This window comes from Gracilinanus agilis, chromosome 1 (genome assembly GCF_016433145.1).
Source record: "Gracilinanus agilis isolate LMUSP501 chromosome 1, AgileGrace, whole genome shotgun sequence".
NCBI classification, from domain to species: domain Eukaryota; kingdom Metazoa; phylum Chordata; class Mammalia; order Didelphimorphia; family Didelphidae; genus Gracilinanus; species Gracilinanus agilis.
Window position 1 is genome coordinate 301,088,661 of NC_058130.1, and position 20,289 is coordinate 301,108,949.

The window sequence follows — 20,289 nt, forward strand, 5'->3', positions numbered from 1 at the left end:
TTACAATGCAGGTCCTTACAAACCAGCAGCAGAGGAGATAGAACCATCAGCTTCCCATAGGCAAAAAAAGACTTTGAAAATGACCAAACAGCAAAAGAAACTCCTAACCCTTGAAAATGTCTATGGCAAAAAAGAACAAAGCACAGAATCAACAGGGGATGGCAAGATCCAAGCAACCACATGCACAATTTCAAAAGAAAATGGAAATTGATCTTAAGTGCTAGAAGAATTCAAAAAGGAATTAAAAAATCCAATAAGACAGGTTGAAGAAAAATGGAAAAAGGAAATGAAAGTGACGCAAACAGAAAATAACAGTTTAAAAAGCAAAATTGGCCAACTAGTAAAATAGGCAAAAAATCCAATTAAGAAAAGAGTGTCATAGAAAGCAGAACGGACCTAAAAGAAAAGGAGGATTAAAAGGTCATGGAAGAAATTTAGACTTTAAAATTTTGAATTGGGCAAATAAAAGTTAATGACCTCATGAGACATCAAGAAACAATAAAAAGAAAATAAAAAAATGAAAAAATAGAATAAAATGTGAAATATATAGATAAATAGGTTCAAGAGATACAATTTAAGAATTATTGGGCCTTTAAGTCATGACAAAAAAAGAGGCTAAGAAGCTAGATATCATATTATAAGAAATTATCCAAGAACTGCCCTAATATTCTTGAATGAGAGTACAATATAAATTGAAGAATCCACAGATCACTTCCTGCAATAAATCCCCAAATGACAACTCCCAGGAATGTTATAATGAAGTTAGAGATCTCCCAGGCCAAGGATAAATTACTGCAAGCAGTCAAACAAAGCAAAACAATTTAAATATCATGGAGCCCCAGGCTGGACTACATAGACTACATTGTAGCCATCACATTGAAGGACTGGAAGGTTTGGAATTTGATATTCCAGAAGGCAAGGGAACTGGGCTTATAAATGAGAATCATCTACTCATCAAAACTGATTATATTCTTTGAGGAGAAAGTATGATCATTTAATAAAATAGATTTTACAAGCATTCCTGAAGAATAGACAAGATTTAAATGGAAAATTTGATGTCCAAATGGAAATATTGAAGAGAAGTGTACAAAGGTGAATAAGAAAGAGAAAAAATTTAAGGGCTTCACTAAGTTTGAATTGTTTTTTTTCCTGAGATTATCTTTTATTTACTTTTTATTTATATGTATAAATGTATTTATTTATATATTACATTATATGTATATACACACACACAATGTACATGGTTGTTTGCATGTTGTGTCCCCCATTAGAATGTGAGCTCCCTGACAACAGGTGCCATATATTTGACTTTCTTTGGATCCCAAATGCTTAGAACTGTGCCTGGCATATAGTGAGCACTTAAATGTTTATTGACTGAATAGCTATTGATGGAATATTTATTGACAGAATAGTAATTGGAGGTTCAAGTGCATGAGGTTCAAAGAATAGGTCTATTTGACAATGAAACCAGAATTAAGATTTGTTTAAATTCTTTTGGTAATCCTAGACCCTTCTAGGATTAGAGAACAATAACAGAACAGAACATTTGGGAACACTAAGACTTAAAGTTTCAAACAATATTTTCCTGCCTTAAATTCCCCTGACTACATTTTTTAAAACATTTTTAATGTTCATTTCTAACATGTTTACATGCTTCATGCCCCTACTTTCCCCTTCACCCCCCACTCTCCCGCCACCCATGGTCAATGCACATTTCCACTGGTTGTAACATGTGTCATCAATGAAGACCTATTTCCAAATTGTTGAAAGTTGCATTGTTGTGGTAGTTTCGAGTCCACATCCCCAATCATGTCCATCCCGACCCATACGTTCAAGCAATTGTTTATCTTCTATGTTTCCTCTCCTGAAGTCCTTCCTCTGAATGTGGGTAACGTTCTTTACCATAAATCCCTCAGAGCTGTCTTGTGTCATTGCGTTGTTGCTGGCACAGAAGTCCATTACATTCGATTTTACCACAGTATATCAGTCTCTGTGTACAATGTTCTTCTGGCTCTGCTCCTTTCGCTCTGCATCAGTTCCTGGAAGTCTTTCCAGTTCACCTGGAACTCCTCCAGTTTATTATTCCTTTTAGCACAATAGTATTCCATCACCAGCATATACCACAATTGGTTCAGCCATTCCCCAATTGAAGGGCATACCCTCCTTTTCCAGTTTTTTCCCACCACAAAAAGCTCAGCTATAAATATTTTCGTACAAGTCTGTTTATCTATGATCTCTTTGGGGTACAAACCCAACAATGGTATGGCTGGATCAAAGGGCAGGCATTCTTTTATAGCCCTTTGAGCATAGTTCCAAATTGTATCAGTTTACAACTCCACCAGCAATGGATTAATGTCCCAATTTTGCCACATCCCATCCAACATTCATTACTCTCCCCTTCTTTCATTTTAGCCAATCTGCTAGGTGTGAGGTGATACCTCAGAGTTGTTTTGATTTGCATTTCTCTAATTATTAAAGATTTAGAACACTTTCTCATGTGCTTATTGATACTTTTGATTTCTTGCCTATTCATGTCTCTTGCCCATTTATCAATTGGGGAATGGCTTGATTTTTTATACAATTGATTGAACTCCTTGTATATTTGAGTAATTAGACCTCTGTCAGAGTTTTTCGTTATAAAGATTTTTTCCCAATTTGTTGTTTCCCTTCTGATTTTGACTATATTGTTTTTGTTTGTACAAAAGCTTTTTAGCTTAATATAATCAATACCATTTAATTTACATTTTGTAATTTTCTCTAGCTCTTGCTTGGTTTTAAAATCTTTCCTTTCCCAGAGATGTGACAGGTATACTATTTTGTGTTCACTTAATTTATTTATAGTTTCCCTCTTTATATTCAAGTTATTCACCCATTCTGAATTTATCTTGGTGTAGGGTGTGAGATGCTGATCTAAACCTAATCTCTCCCATATTGTTTTCCAAATTTCTCAGCAGTTTTTGTCAAATAGTGGATTCATGTCCCAAAAGTTGGGCTCTTTGGTTTATCATACACTGTCTTGCTGACGTCATTAACCCCAAGTCTATTCCACTCATCCTCCCTTCTGTCTCTTAGCCAGTACCATATTGTTTTGATTACTGCTGCTTTATGGTATAGTTTAATATCTGGTACTGCTAGGCCCCCTTCCTTCACATTTTTTTTCATTATTTCTCTTGATATTCTTGATCTTTTGTTATTCCAAATGAAATTTGTTATAGTTTTTCCTAGTTCAGTAAAGAAGTTTTTTGGTAATTTTATAGGTATGGCGCTAAATAGGTAAATTAATTTGGGTAGAATGTTCATTTTTATTATGTTAGCTTGTCCTACCCATGAACATTTAATGGCTTTCCAATTGTTGAGCTCCAGTTTTATTTGTTTGGAAAGTGTTTTGTAGTTGTTCTCGTATAATTGCTGTGTTTCTTTTGGTAGATAGAATCCCAAGTATTTTACATTGTCTAGGGTAATTTTAAATGGTGTTTCTCATTTTACATCTTGCTGCTCTAATGTGTTGGAAATATATAGAAATGCTGATGATTTATGTGCATTTATTTTGTATCCTGCAACTTTGCTAAAGGTGTTGATTATTTCTACCAGCTTCTTAGTTGGATTTTTTAAGTAGACCATCATATCATCTGCAAAGAGTGATCGCTTAGTCTCCTCATTGCCTATTTTGATACCTTCAATTTCTTTTTCTTCTCTAATTGCTATTGCTAGTGTTTCTACTACTATGTTGAATAATAGAGGTGATAATGGGCATCCTTGTTTCACTCCTGATCTTATTGGGAAGGCTTCTAATTTATCCCCATTGCATATAATGCTTGTTGATGGTTTTAGGTATATACTGTTTATTATTTTTAGGAAAGGTCCTTCTATTCCTATACTTTTCAGTGCTTTCAATAGGAATGGATGCTGTATTTTGTCAAAGGCTTTTTCAGCATCTATTGAGATAATCATGTGATTTTTGTTTGTTAGACTGTTGATATGGTCAATTAAGTGGATGGTTTTCCTAAAGTTCAACCATCCTTGCATTCCTGGTATAAATCCCACCTGATCATGGTGGATGATTTCTTAATTACTTGCTGGAGTCTCTTTGCTAATATTCTATTTAAGATTTTTGCATCTATGTTCATTAGGGAGATTGGTCTATAGTTTTCTTTCTCTGTTTTTGGTCTCCCTGGCTTTGGAATCAGTACCATATTTGTGTCATAGAAAGAATTTGGTAGGACTCCTTCTTTGCTTATCATATCAAATAATTTGTATAGTATTGGGATTAGTTGCTCTTTGAATGTCTGATAGAATTCACTTGTGAATACATCAGGTCCTGGTGATTTTTTCTTAGGGAGTTCTTTGATGGTTTGTTCAATTTCTATTTCTGATATGGGATTATTTAGGTATTCTATTTCTTCTGCTGTTAATCTAGGCAATTTGTATTTTTGTAAATATTCATCCATATCTCCTAAATTGTTATATTTGTTGCTGTATAATTGGACGAAATAGTTCTTAATGATTGCCTTGATTTCCCCTTCATTACAGGTGAGGTCTCCCTTTTCATCTTTAATACTGTCAATTTGGTTTTCTTCTTTCTTTTTTCTTATTAAATTGATCAGTAGTTTGCCAATTTTATCTGTTTTTTCAAAATACCAGCTTCTAGTCTTATTTATTAATTCAATAGTTCTTTTACATTCAATTTTGTTAATTTCTCCCTTAATTTTTAGTATTTCTAATTTCGTTTTCATCTGGGGGTTTTTAATTTGCCCCCTTTCTAATTTTTTGGGTTGCATACCCAATTCATTAATCTCTACCCTCCTTAATTTGTTAATATATGCACTGAAGGATATAAATTTCCCCCTGAGAACTGCCTTGGCCGCATCCCACAGAGTTTGGTAGGATGTCTCATCATTGTCATTCTCTTTAATGAAATTGTTGATTGTTTCTATGATTTCTTCTTTGACAAATTGATTTTGGAGAATCATATTGTTTAATTTCCAATTGGTTTTTGATTTGCCTGTCCAGGTGCCCTTACTGATTATTATTTTTATTGCATTATTATCTGAGAAGGTTACATTTATTATATCTGCTCTTTTGCATTTGTTTGCAATGATTCTATGCCCTATAACATGGTCGATCTTTGTGAATGTGCCATGTGCCTCTGAGAAGAAGGTGTATTCTTTTTTGTCCCTATTTATTATTCTCCACATATCAATTAGATCTAATTTTTCTAGGACTTCATTCACCTCTCTTACCTCTTTCTCATTTATTTTTTGGTTTGATTTATCTAGATCTGAAAGAGGAATATTTAGATCTCCCACTATTATGGTTTTGCTATCTATTTCCTTCTTGAGCTCTGCCAGTTTCTCCTTTATGAATTTGGATGTTATACCATTTGGTGCATATATATCGAGTAGTGTTATTTCCTCATTGTTTATACTGCCTTTAATCAGGATGTAATGACCTTCCCTGTCTTTTTTAATCATATCTATTTTTACTTTGGCTTTGCCAGAAATCATAATAGCCACTCCTGCCTTCTTTTTCTCATTTGACACCCAAAAGATTTTGCTCAAGCCCTGAACCTTAAACTTGTGTATGTCCACCCGTCTCATATGTGTTTCTTGTAGACAACATATGGTAGGATTTTGGTTTCTAATCCACTCTGCTATTTGCTTCCGTTTTATGAGTGAGTTCATCCCATTCACATTCAGAGTTATAATTATAAGTTGTGCATTCGCTGACATTTTCGTATCCTCCCCTATTCCTACCCCCTTCTCCTTAAACTATTTCCTTTTAAACCAGTGGTTTGCTATTAAGACCTTATTCCTTATCCCCTCCCTTGACTAACTATCCTTTCTACCCCCTCCCTTATTATTCCTCTCTTTTTGTTTTTAAAGGCCTAATGAATTTCCTCCCCCTTCTTCTCCCCTCCCTTTTTTGGACCTCCCCACTCCCCTGCTCCCCTTGGTTTATCCCTTCTGACTTTCTCAGGAGGGTTAGATAAGAGTTTTATATCCCAATGAATAGTATAGCTACTCTTCCCTCTCCGGGTCGATTACACTTAGAGTAAGGTTTAAATATTACCTCTTAATGCTCTCTTCCTCTCCTTCTTATAATAGTATTTGTCCCCTCTCCTTCCCATGCCCTCTTTGTGTGTAATATAATATCCTATTTTTCTTATTCACTCAAGTTTCTCTTGGTGTCCCCTACTATTCACCCCCTCTTTCCCACCCCCCATATCATCTTAGACCATTTAGTATTCCACCCTCTCCCTGTGAATTATTCTTCTGATTACTATAGTAGTGGATACTATAATAGTGAATGGAGTTCACTACAGAGAATTATACATAGCATTTCTCCACATAGGAATACAGATAATTAGATCTTACTGAGGCCCTTAAAAAGGCAAATTTAAAAGTTATGAGTTTTCTTTCTTTCCCCTCTGTTTCTTATTTACCTTTTCATGTTTCTCTTGATTTTTGTGGTTGGATATCAAACTTTCCATTTAGCCCTGGTCTTTTCTGTGCAAATACTTGGAAATCTTAAATTTTTTGAATGCCCATACTTTCCCCTGGAAATATATAGTCAATTTTGTTGGGTAGTTGATCTGTGGTTGCAGGCCCAGCTCTCTTGCCTTTCTGAATATCATATTCCAAACCTTGTGGTCTTTTAGCGTGGAGGCTGCCAGATCCTGTGTGATCCTGATTGTTGCTCCTTGATATTTGAATTGTCTCTTTCTGGCTTCTTGTAAGATTTTTTTCTTTTACTTGGAAGCTCTTAAATTTGGCAATTATATTTCTGGGCGTTGTCTTTTGTAAGTTGAGTGTCTATATTGCCCTCTTGTTGTAGGACTTCAGGGCAATTTTTCTGAATAATTTCTGTTAGTATGGAGTCCAGGTTTCTATTAATTTCTGGTTTTTCTGGAAGACCAATTATTCTCAAATTGTCTCTTCTAGACCAGTTTTCTTGGTCTGTCACTCTCTCATTGAGACATTTCATGTTTCCTTCTATTTTTTCCGTCTTTTGACTTTGTTTTATTTGTTCTTGTTGTATTGAGAGATCATTAGCTTCTAATTGCTCAATTCTAGCCTTTAGGAACAGGTTTTCAGCTATAATCTTTTTGTTTTCGGCTATAATCTTTTTGTTTTCGGCTATGATTTTTTGCTTTTCCTTTTCAATCTGGTCATTTCTGGTGTTTACTTTGCTTATAAGTTCATTTGATTTCTGAGCCTCACTTTCCAATTGCAAAATTCTGCCTTTTAAACTGTTATTTTCTTGCCTGATTTCCTTTTGAGCTATTTCCCACTTCTCTAACCAAATCTTTTCCATCTTTCTCATCATCTCAGTTTTGAACTTTTCAAGAGCTTGTGACCAGTTTTCATTATTATTTTGGGATTGTCCGGATGCTTGTTTGTTCTCCCCCTCTATTTGCTCCGTTGTCTGGATTTTCTCTGTGTAAAAGTTGTCGAGTGTTAAAGATTTCTTTTTCTTGTTAATCTTTCTCATCTGAGCTTCCTGATTCTGGGTAGCCATTGTTACCCCAGCAGCTTCTCAGCTTTATTCTTGGCTCAGGGTCTGTCTGCAGTCTTTTGGATCTAAGGTCTGAGTTCTGGGGTCCTCTGCTGGAGGTTCCTTTACAAGTCTCAGGGCGCTGCTTCCACAGTCATATACCCGTCTGCGCTGGTTCCCCACTCAGGGTTTCAGAGCCTTTGCTCACACTCTGCCTCTACCCTCGCCTCTGCCTGCACCCGTGCTCTGCGCCTACTCTCTGCACCTGCGCTCAGAGTCAGTGCGCGTTCTTTAGCTTTTTGGGGTCCTAAATCTTGCTGCTCTCAGAAACAGGCCCTGGAGCTGCCAGTGACTCAATGGGTGCCCCAAACTTGCTTTATTTCTTTTTAGCTGGCTTTGGCGTTATAGGTGGTGTGTGTGGAGGGGGTGGGTGTGGGGTGGTTGCTCAGCCCGCGATTTAGTGAGAGCTGTTTCACCCCTTTATGGCATGCAAATGTGCAGTTTCCACGTTCCTTCCATACTGCGCCCTGTTGTGGGGTCCCTCCGTTTGACTCCTTGAGGAGTCTTATATGTTATATGTTTTGGTCAGGAGAGGTTAAGAGCTGCTTTTTACTCTGCCGCCATCTTAACCCGGAAGTCAGCTTGAATTGTTTTTATTCCTATATGGAAAGATGACATCTTTAACTCTTAAAAATTATCATAGTAGTTAGAAAACGTATACATAGATGAAGAGTATGGTAGTAAGCTTTTTAAGATGATTAAAAAAAATAGAGGTGGAAAAAAGGATTGTACTAAAGGAAATGGAAAGAGAGAAATAATATGGGAATAAATGTAAGGATGGAATTTTGAGGGAAGAGGAGGCTGAACCAAAGAAGGAGAATATGGTTGTTGGCAGTTGGAACCAGCAGGGGATGCTGGGACTTTTTCCAGGAGGAGGAGGAGGAGGAGGAGAGGGGTCTTCAGTTTGGGGCTGGAAGGAGAGAGGAGGCAGAAAAACCTGCTCTGATCCAACCAAAGGCCTTCCTATGAATCTTTCCCTTGGAAATTGAAATCCTGATTCCCAGTTCACAGCCATTGAGACATTAATCGTCCCTCAAGATTCTATCAACCTGTCGACTGATATTTGGGACTTCATTGGAAGCAAATCTCTCAGACTCCCTCATTCTTTACTCATCCTTTTAAACAGACCCTTTTGACAAAACTATAATAATAAAAGAAGATTGGAACTGTCTTGATTCCTCCCTATGTGAAGGACCCAATAGGGTAATAAGAGAGGAATCTGCAGTTGCAAGTCTCACCAAAGGAACAAAAGAGTGAACAATAGATTGGGAATTAAAATACACAGAAGTAAAGGAAAATCTAGAAAAAAAAGCAAAAGGCAATAATATTAAAAGGAAACATTCTCTATTCAAGCAAAGCATTGATTTTTGAAGATAGAGTGTATAGCTTTAACCTAGGGATTATAGGTTTCCTAAGTCTTAGAGATCTACACTACAGTAACCCTAGGGGATTTGGATGATGTATGAGGTCAGAAGGAGAAGAGCTTGTCACCCAGCTGGGCATGGAAAGTCCAAAACTCTGAGAACTTTTTTGAAAGAAACCAAACAAAAAAAGTCTTGGAATTTCTAAACATAATTTTTTTTTTCTTTTGATACTCATGCTTCTGTCTTACCAGGTACTATTGTCCATTCCAATAATGGACTATTCCCGGAGCTTCCTTAGGTTCCATTTATAAAAGTTTTAGTAAAATTTCTGATAGCAATCTCTTCTTTGTTATCCTAATTATTTATAATTCATGTAACAATTAGCTTAATGTTCATGAAGCTGCACAACAGATGAAATGTGACAAAACAAAGGAGCCCCAAGGAGTTTATAGTCAAATAACTCTGACATCTTCAGCTATAATACAAAACCGTGATCTGTAGAAAATCTTTGATGTTTACCTTTGAGACACAATTAATGTTCTCATTCAAAAACTTTCCACATGATTAAACACATGATTTTTAATTCATCCTTACACAATACAATTATTGTAGCATGATTTGTTTGATCCACGTATAAATGTTACTGTACCTATTCATGCACAGTTTATACTTTTCTCTACACTCAGGTCATCTGTCTTCTTTTTTCCCACCACTGATTTGATTACTGGCAGAGTGGGTGCTTTATTTTGGAGACAAATTACAAATTAGGAGCAATAAGAACAATGAAAGCTTAAGACAGAGTAGGAGTCCTGGTGGAAATACATCACCTAAGATGGGCATTGTAAAAGTTAACATTTATTTCAATATTTCAATTCCTCACCTACCTCTAAAACAAAAAAGCTTCACTAAGAGTTGCTCGTAAGATGAACATCTTGGTGTCTTCCCTTATCAGGTCCAGGTACCTCTAGAGAACCAGGGAGTAGTTTCCCATAGCACCTTTAGACTGCACAACAAGTGAAGTATTTAGCCCCATCAGTATCTCATACCCAATGAAATTGATAAAATTTACAGAATTACACTGTTCCAAGACCCCCTACATTGACAGAAGGCAGTCAGGCTTGACTGTTCTTTCCTTCTCCTCTGTTTTCTTAGAATCAATAGCACAGTCTGATCCACAGAATAATGGCTATGGAATATTCTACAGGCCTTAGCCCATCTGGTCACTGAGGAAGACAGCAACACGGGCTTCTCATTGATCTGTGAGACTCATGCTGCTACACAGAGGTGACCTCCAAGCCTCCACCTGGCCTTCCATCCAGGAAATCTCCCTCCATAGTCTACTCACACAGAAATGAAAACAACTTTTACACCAAAGCATATCCATCTTTGTTTTTAATTAAGAGTCTCTGCCTCTCTGGGATTATAATAGTGTTGTGCAAGCAAAAGAAGGTCATGAATTCTGTGGGTCAGAGAACAGGTTTTATGTAAATTCCATACTTAAAGCATTGGAAAGCCTCCACATTTTATAGTATAGTAATTAAAGTTAGCTATTTTGTAAAATCCCACATATGCATCATTTGAAGAAATTTCTTGGTATTAGTGGTATGTTATTTTTATTAGCAAAGCTGACTGAAGTTGCTGGGAAGATTAGTATTTCCCAAGGTGGCTCTGCTAGGTAGACTATTGATTTATATTTAATTGGCTAAAGTTGATTATAAAGCCTATATGTTTACATTTTTTAATTGGTTAATGAAGAATTATAACAAAGAGATTCTTAAACAAATCCACAAAATTCTTCTGACTTTCCTGTTTGTCTTTTATGAAATGCATTTTGAAATTATTTATTAAATAAGATTTGTGATCTTTTCAAAGCAGAAAATCATATAAATTCCTAGAATTTTATTTTTTTCTTGTTAGTATTGGTTATTTAATGTTGGTTATTGTTATTTTTACTCATTTTAGAGAAGTATATTAGTTCAGGGAGGTGTTGTGGTTTTTTGTTTTTGTTTTTGATGGGGTTTTTTTTCCTCTAGCACTGAAAAAAATCTTCATAAAAGTTCCTTCATCACAACTCTGCTGTGAAAAATGTATTACAACCCTTCACTACCTCAGATGGATTTGTCTGACCATAACAGTTTCCATTGACACATGAATCTACACGACAAAAAGGTTTCCTCACCTGATATTGCCATCTATTTACACCTCACCTTGTTTTATAGGATTTCATTATCTAGAATAGATTTATGCAGAAATGGACACTTTCATGCTGAGACTTTTCCTTTTTTTAAAAAATTAAAAGTTCTTTCCCCTTTAGGATTAAAGAGTGGCAAGCAAGGGAACATGAATTCATCAATTTAATGGACTAGGATCGTGATGGTGAACCTATGGATGTGTGCCAAAAATGGCATGCACAGGGGGCACTGGCTGTCCCCAGCAGAGTTAGTTACTAGAAAGGTGGAGGGACTTAAGCTGAGCTGCTCCCCTCCCACTCTCTCCACCATGTTTCGCCACCCCTCTGTGCTTGCTCTGCCCCACCCCCCCAACTGAGTGCTCAGGCCACTCCCCCACTCCCCTCCCTGTTTGGGACTCCAGGCTACAGGGGGAGCCTGGTTCCACTCCCAAAAGATCTCCATTTTCTTCCTTCCTTTCCAGCCAGCCACCAGTCTGGGGAGTGACTCTACCCCCGAAAGTCTCACTACCCTCCCTCTGCTCTCTGCTTCCACCCCAACCTTGGCCAAAGCCCAATAGAGAGCCCTGCTCTCAGGACTGTAGTCCTAATTTATCAGGGTTGCACCCTTGTTATGCAAATATAAGCAGCCTAAAAGTCACCAAGGTTGCATCTCTGAGACCCTGTGGGGTTGCATTTGAATCTGATTCCACAAGAATATGCACTCCCAGTAGTAATTAGAAGCTGCCTTCCCCCACCTTCCCACACCTTCCTGAGCTTACTAGCCTTCCCTTGGCTGAGCAAAGCCCTGCAGCAGCCCCCTCGCTGGGTCCTGATGTGGCTGGATGTAGCAGCAGGTCCCCATGGCAACAGGAGGTGGCTTTCTCCTGGGCACTAGCAGGTCCAAACACAGGTTGAAGGGTTGTCCTGAGCACTGGCACTGCGTGCAGGTCGGGATGGGGCATGGCATGAAGTCTGAGGCAAGCAGGTTAAGGCATGTGATTGCTAAAAGGTTCTAAAAGGTTTGCCATTACTAGGCTAGGAACTGTATTATATTGTTTAAGGAGCCCAAGAGTAGCTTCTCTTTGAGAAAAATCAAGGGACAGAGCAAGGGAGCAGCTGGGTGGCTCAGTGGATTGAGAGCCAGTCCTAGAGACAGAATGTCCTGGGTTCATCTGGCCTCGGACACTTCCCAGCTGTGTGATCCTGAACAAGTCACTTAACCCCCATTGCCTAACCCTTACCACCTTTCTACCTTGGAACAGATATACAATATGGATTCTAAGATGGAAGGCAATGGTTTAAAAAAAAAGAAAAGAAAATGTGAAGGACTCTTAGCATGCAGGATGAAATTTAAATTCCTTTCTCAAATGATTTTGTTTACCTTATCTTCCATTATTTTTCTAGAGGTCCTCTGGCCTCTAGTCAACCCTATCCTCCACTCTCCCCTGACTTCAAGTTCCATATCCAGTCCTCCAGAACTTTACTTGATTATACCAGTCTGAAGGAATTTCTTACTTTTCTGAATCTTAAAGGACTTACTCCCTGAGTCTCTTGATTTCAGGATTGATGTTTGGATGATAATGTGTATGTGTTTGTGTCTGTGTGTGCCTGCACGTGGGTGTGCTAAGCCTGCATATAGGAGTGGAGAGGAAGTGGATAGTTTGCATTCATGAGATGGATAAAATAGACAACTAAATAACAGGAATACAATTATTGAAGAATTCCTGATAGAAAACTCAAAGAAGAGAAGATAATATATGAACAATAAAGGTTCTGCAATTTGGGAAGACTTTTAGATAACAAATATTTATAAATAGTACTTGTATGCAGGCATAGTGTTTAAACTTTGGCAGTGAATATGCTTGTGAGTTGCAGTATCTAAAGGCATATACACTCTTTGTTCTGCTCTTCTATAGCAGACATCTTTCTTTACAAAGTCTCACTGGTATAGAGAAAATGAGATCTTATGATTTATATAATTAGTTGATATTTATAAAAATTTTTAATCCAATAGGACAAAAATGCAGCCTTGAATGCTCTTGTTCAACAAAGTGTTCTCCATCAACTCACTTAAGTTATTGAAAATTATGATAAATAACTTAATTATTTTCAATACAAAAGAAACTAGTAGTCTTTCTGATTGTCAGTGTGTTAGGTTCCCATCCATCCTGATCTTTATTTAGCAAGTTTTCTAAGAGTAAAGTGAAAACATATTTTGGAGCAAACATGATGTATAATGAGACTAAAATATTTAATTTTTATTTGTTTAATGATGACAAAGTGTTTTCCACATAACAGTCCTATGAGGTAGAGAGTACAACGTAATTTTATTATATTCAATTCAAAGCTAAGGAAATCAGACTCGGAAGGGGAAGAAGGTTAAGTGATGTACACAGTAATGAATTAAATCCCAATCTTTTGACATAATATTGCCTATCTCCTAAAGATGTAGGTTTAAGTATATTATGTAGTCTAGGTATGGTCCCTCATTCCAGTCACTGGAGTACCAAGTCAGAGAGATTCACATTATGGTAGAAGTGCACACACACACATACATAACCCAAACAAATTAAAATGAAAAAAAAAATTTTTAAGCTTTTTTATTAAATGTAGATAAGTTCATATGTCCAGACATCAGAAGGCTCTAATAATAAAGACCCTGTGAAATTGTGGCCTAGAAAGGAAACTTTGAGCATCACTCATTCAATTTCAGACCACTCCTCAGGATTTAACTCACCTGATAGGTTCAAAGTGGGTGGCTACCTAGTTGGATAGGTGTTGATAGTTCTGCTGATAAAGTTCAAACTATTAGAGGCAGTAAAGCTAAAAGTAAACTATTTGTTCATTTTATCTTTTTTTATAAAATCTCCTATAAATATCTTCTCCTAAAGGCCATTATCTTTATACCAATTTTTTATTCAGAATAATTATGCTAAATAAAAGTCAGGACTAATCAATAAACCATAACCAATGTATTTTATAATTTGTGAGTGTCTTTGTTGAATATATAAAATAGAGTACATTGGAAAGGAATGTTAAAAATTCACCATTTTAGCCAATTTGGGTAAAGGGGGAAGGTCTTAACCTGCAATTTCATCAATACTGAGAATGTCCAATGTGGAATTTATCCCATGCAGATCAGCAACTTTATAATTTATAATCTTAGAGTTGCCTGGGGCATTGGAAGGTTAATTGACTTGCTCACAGTCACTTTTTATGCCACATCTTCCAGATACCAAAGTTGGCCTTCTATCCACCAGATCACAATGTCCCAATTTTATATAATAGTGATATGGATAAATGGAGATAGATTTTTTAATTTCATAATTAATCATATTAAGCTCATATAAATAAAATCCAGAGTATTGAAGTAATGGCATTATTTATAATCTCATTTGTCTGTCATTTCTGTACAGAAGAATTGGCCATCTCCATACTATAAAAATTATGCCTATTTTCTAGGGCACTTCAGAAATATGTGGTCTCACTAGACTTTGAGAGATATAAACCTCCAGGCAAAATGCATTAACCATGAAATGAACAGGAGAACTGATTTAAATATGCCACTCTAAGTTATTCCTTCAAAATCTCTGAAAAAAAAAGATTACTTAACATTTGGGATCCAGATCTTAAATAAGCTAAAAAGTAATTTTGGAACTAGTAGAAAATCTAAATCTAAATTAGAAAAAAATATTTAAAAAATTTCAATTGGATATTGCCACAAACAGAACTTTGATTTCCCCCACCAATTTAAATGTTTTATAGAAATTAACCAACATAATTATTGATTTAATTGTATTATCAATCATTTATTGGACATTTATTAAGCATCTAAAAATATATCTGAGCATGCTGAATATATGGGTTTATCAATCTTTCTAAAAATGTGTCCAGCTCTGAGGTTAAAAATATTCCTCTTCCGTTCCAAAAATGCTTTTCAGGGTGTTTGTTGGAGGAAAGGGAAATGTTTTTGAAGGAGATGAGTCTTCATCTACATCCTGATAAAAAGAAAGTAATTCTATAAGGAGAGAAGGAAGTTCAATTGAAAAATGAGGACTGGTCAGTGCAGAGGCATATAGTTGGTAGGAGTGCACTTTATGAGGAATAGAGAAAGTCTAGTTTTGCTACAACATATAATCTGGACAGGGAAGCGATGTAGGGTAACTATTAAGATTGGTTGGGGCTTAGGTTATGAATAACGTCAAAAGCTAAACAAAAGAGTTTACATTTTTACCTTAGAGGCAACTGAGAGCCACTGGCATTTATTGAATAGGACAGAGACATAATTAGAGCTGTATTTCATTAAATAATTATTTTAAAAGCTATATCTCTGGAGAGCAAACTAGTATAAAGATACACTTGAAACAAGAAAACTGATTAAAAGGCCATTGTAGTAGTTTGGGTGGGAAGTGATGAGGACCTGAATTAAGGTGGTGGCTATTTTATTAGAGAAAGAAAGAATTCAATGCAGAAGATACTGTTGAGAATAAAATAGCAATATTTGACTACTATATAAATATGTGGGGTTAAAAAAAGTAAAAAGTTGAGGATTTTATTGAGAATATAAAGATGGGAGATTGGAAAAATGTGACTTATAAAAATGGGGAAGTTTAGAGAATAAAAGGTGGGATATGGGGAAAATTAAGGATTTCTGTTTTGGACGTATTGAATTTGAGATGTTTCAAGGACATCTAAGGTGAAATGTCCATTAGGTAGTTATTAATATGGTATTAGAGTTTAGAAAAAAATATATCTATATGTGGGTGATAATTAAAGTCATGGAATTGGGTAAGATAATGTTGAGTGAGAAGACAAGAAAACCTAGAATAGAGCTTTGGAGAATATGAGAATGTATGATTAGGATAATGAATAATGGCTCAATTTTATTTAATAGATAGATGGATAGATGGAGATAGAGAGATATTTTTATGCTACAGGCAACTGGCAGCCAAAAAGACTGAAAGTTAGAAGGAGAATGAGTAATAAGTAGTATCTAAGACAAAAAAAAAAACACATTATATGTCCTGATATGTGTATAGATAATAGTGTTGCTGTGTTTACATTTGATATTGTTCACCACTTTCTCTTGGGTTCTTTCTTCTCTCTGGGTTTTTATAACAATAGTTTTATCCTTTTCTTCCTACCTATCTGATTACTTTCTTGGTTCTCTTGGAGCACTCCCAAACTTTACCCTCCGGGGTGCCATTGGCTTCTTCTCAGCCCTACTTCCATTTCATCTAGATCCCTATCCCTGTCATTTGACCTCCCACTATAAACTACAAACCTTGAGGGTCTTGCCTCATGCTGCCACTGAACTCTTGGGACTTTTGGGCCTTGGGACAGCTAGAGGGCTCTGTTGCTAGAGAGCCAGGTCTGATGATAGGAGGCCCTGGGTTCAAATTTGACCTTTAGCATATCCTAGCTGTATGGTGCTGGGCAAATCACTAAACTCCAATTACCTCATCCTTACCACTCTTCTGCCTAGGAACTACTCCTTAGCATCAATTCTAAGAAAAGTTTTTAAAAAATAACTTTTCTGTCTAGCTCTGATGCTGGATTCTCTTGTAAATAGTCTCCCCAATAAGTGTTAATTCCTGTGAGAACAGGAACTCTCTTGATTTTTCTGTTTGTTTCTGGAACACAGAGAGATCTAAAATAATCTATTTATTTATTTAATTTATTATTTATTCAGCCACTAATTTTTTTCTTTGTCTGTTTGATTGTCCCTTCTTAGTTTCCTTTGCTGGATTAGCATTCATTTCCCTCCCTTTTAAGAAACATTTTACTCAAAGGATTTATTATGCTATCTCTTCACTTTTCTCTCTGCCTTCTTTTCTCTTAGTAATCTCATCAGATCCCTTGTATTCAGTTAGCATGTCTCCCATATTTCTAACTCAAGTTTCTCTTCTGAACTCCATTCCCAAATGACCAGATCTCTATTAAACACTTAAACCTAGATGTTCCATATCTCTGTTAAAGGAACAACATCTTTTCCAGTTTTCCTGATTCACAATCCCACAGTCATCTTGGACTCTTTATCCTTACTCACATCACCACCCAACCATTTGTAAAATCTCATTATTTCCACCTCATATATGCATTTCCTTCTTTCTGTTTACATCTAGACAGTGCCCTAGTTATTATTACCTCTAGTGTAGAATATTAGTATAGCCTCCTATTTGGTCCCCCAGTCTTAAATCTCTTCCCACTAGAATGAGTCCTTTGCACTTTGGACAACTGGTCTTCCTAAAACAGTTTTATTTTATTATTCCCTGGCTCAATAAACTCCTGGAGTCTGATATTATGGTGAATCAAATGCAAATTCTATATTAACTTAATCAATCAAGTACTTGGAGTACTCCACCCTTTTAATTTAATCAGTCAGGAACTGGAGGATCCTTTTGATAAAAGTTCACACCCTCAGAGGACAGGAGGTGGAGCCCACAGGCACTGCTCCCAGGCAGTGCCAGGCAAATTAAGAAACTCTGATAGATTCTTGAGATGTGATGGGGAGAGCTGATGGGTGGAGAAAACTGTGTATAAGAAGGAGCCTCTGGGACCCTCCAGGTCTTTGGTGACTTAGGCTTTTGGAGGCTTAGTTTTTTGGCCACTCAGTCTTTGTGGCTCAGCCTCATGTGCACTCAGGGTCTTTTACAGCTCAGTCTGGTGTGACTCAGTTTGATCAGGCATTCAATTCTGCCTTAGATTCCACGTTGGTGGCTTGAGGAGTTTGACTTTGGTGACTCCCTTGGGTTGAGGAGACCTTGGCCTGGAGACACTGGCTCTTCAGCTTTTCTCTTGTCTTCAGTGGAATGTTCTCTTCAATCTGGAGGCACTCAGATCTAGACTTAGGGTATTTAGCTAGGCAATATTTTCTACCTTCTTCCTACATTTCCCTCCCTTTACTATCTCTACTTTGCTGTAATAAAGCTACTAATGCTACTAATAGCTTCATGACTTAAGAGTTAATTTTTATAAATGACAACTCTAACAATTTTTAAAATTCTTATATTTGTCAAACTCATTTTAATTCTAGCAATTAAACCCTGCACACCCTAAGTCCTACCTACTTTTCTAACTTCATTATATATTACTCTGCTTTCATTTTCTATTCTTTAGCTTACTTGGCCTTCTTGCTACTTCTCATAGGATACTGTATTTCCCATTTAAGGGGTTATCTTGCAAATGAAGGGAATTCACTCCCTCCTCTACACTTAGAATCTCTAATTTCCTTCAAAAATAAATTCCTATATGAGGATTATTCTATTTCTCTACCTCCTCATTTCTCCCTCATCTAAAATTAACTTACATTTCCTTTGGAGATTTATTGCATATGCTCACTTTGCATAAACTTAGGTGTATACCATATATGTAACATATGTTTACCCTCTACCCCATGGAATGTAATATTCTTGAAAGGAAGGGCTGCTTAACTTTTTTTTTTCTTTTTATCTCTGGTACTTAATGACAATAATAATTGAGCATAAGTCTGTAATGAGTATTCATTGAATGAATGAATATTGTCAAGACAAGAGAACAAACACTGTACTATTTACAATGAATGCAATTTTTAATTCATATATTTTGTGTTTCCAGTTATAGAGAGTAATAATTTTCAGCATAGGTTTTTCAAAATAAAAAGATCTAAATTTTCTTCCTCCCTCCCTTCCTGCCCTCCTCTGAGAGATGGTGAGCAATTTGATCTGGGTTACATATAAATATACACATATGTATATATATAATCATTAAATTCATTTTTTTCAAAAATATAGGGCTATGTAGATGACAAAAGGCTTCACAAAGAATATGGCTCCTGAGCTGAGCTCTGAAAGAGGTTATGGATTTTGAAAGTCTCTTTCTTTTTGGATCAAGAATAATATTATTAAAAGGAATGTACTGGAATATTAATAACGCAGATTAAAGTTGAGTAAAGTGTCTTGTGTACTTTAAATTTCAATTATTTGTTTTCCTTAGATTCCATATTGTTAAACATTCACCAGCACAACCTTAGCTAAGTGAAATGTCTATGAAAAATAAGTATGCACTTATATTGAAGGGTATGTATGTTACTGCTTAGGAAGGGGAAAGAGAATGGATCTTTTGGGAGGAACTTCTTCCAGACCTTGAAAAGCTAAGTATGCTGGCTAGCTACAGCCCAAATTTTTAGATCTGAGATACCTGAAGGAAATTCAGTGGCTCTTCTTCTTATCTCCAAACTCTGCCAAAATTCAGCCCATTTTTAAACTTCCACTTTCATTTTCTCCTGTCTCCTTTGTTTCTTGCTCCTGAGCCTTCAATTATTTCTGGCTCTGTTCATTATGTCCCAGATGCTGTCTTCCCACTGTTGCTACTGCTACTCAATTCTCTCAGGCCCCACTCCTACTTCAGACTGTTATTTCATTCAAAATGTTTGTGTCCCTTAAAGATCTTCTGGATATGAATCAAATTTTCCTTCTGGCTCAAAGACTGTGATAGTTCTAATCATTTTCAGAAATGAAAGAGAATGCTTCCCCCTCTGAATTGTGAATCTCAAGGTGTCAATTACTTCTTAAACCCCCTCTTTATTTGTTTTTATCTTTATTTTATTTTTTAATAACAAATTTCCACATAAGTTTTCTGAAGTTATATGATTCATGTTGTCTTCCTCCTTTCTTCCCTCCCCCCTCTTGGAGTTCAATCTGGGTTGTACATGTATTATGACACAAAACATATTTCCACATTATTCATTTTTGTAAATGAATATTCTTATAAAACCCAAACCACAAATAATATACCCAAATAAACAAGTGATAAATCATGTTTCATCTGCATTTCTACTCTAACAATTCTTTCTCTGGAGGTGTATAGCACTCTTTTTCATAAGTCTCTCATAATTGTTCTGGATCATTGTATTCCTTTTAGTAGCAAAAAATATATCACATTTGATCATCCCACAATATTTAAATTACTGTGTATAATGTTCTCCTGGTTCTGCTTATTTCACTCTGCCTCAATTCACATAATTCTTTCCAGTTCTTCCTGAAATCACCTTTGTGGAGATCTCTTTATCATCTCTGATAATCTAATAAGGACAATTTAGTTGATAAGGAAATAAGGATAGGTCAAGGGAAATGTCTTTTACCTCATGCTTCCAGCTCTGGCCCCAGGAGCATGGAGTTTATTATATATATTTCAAGACTCATTTCACACAAAAGAACTCCC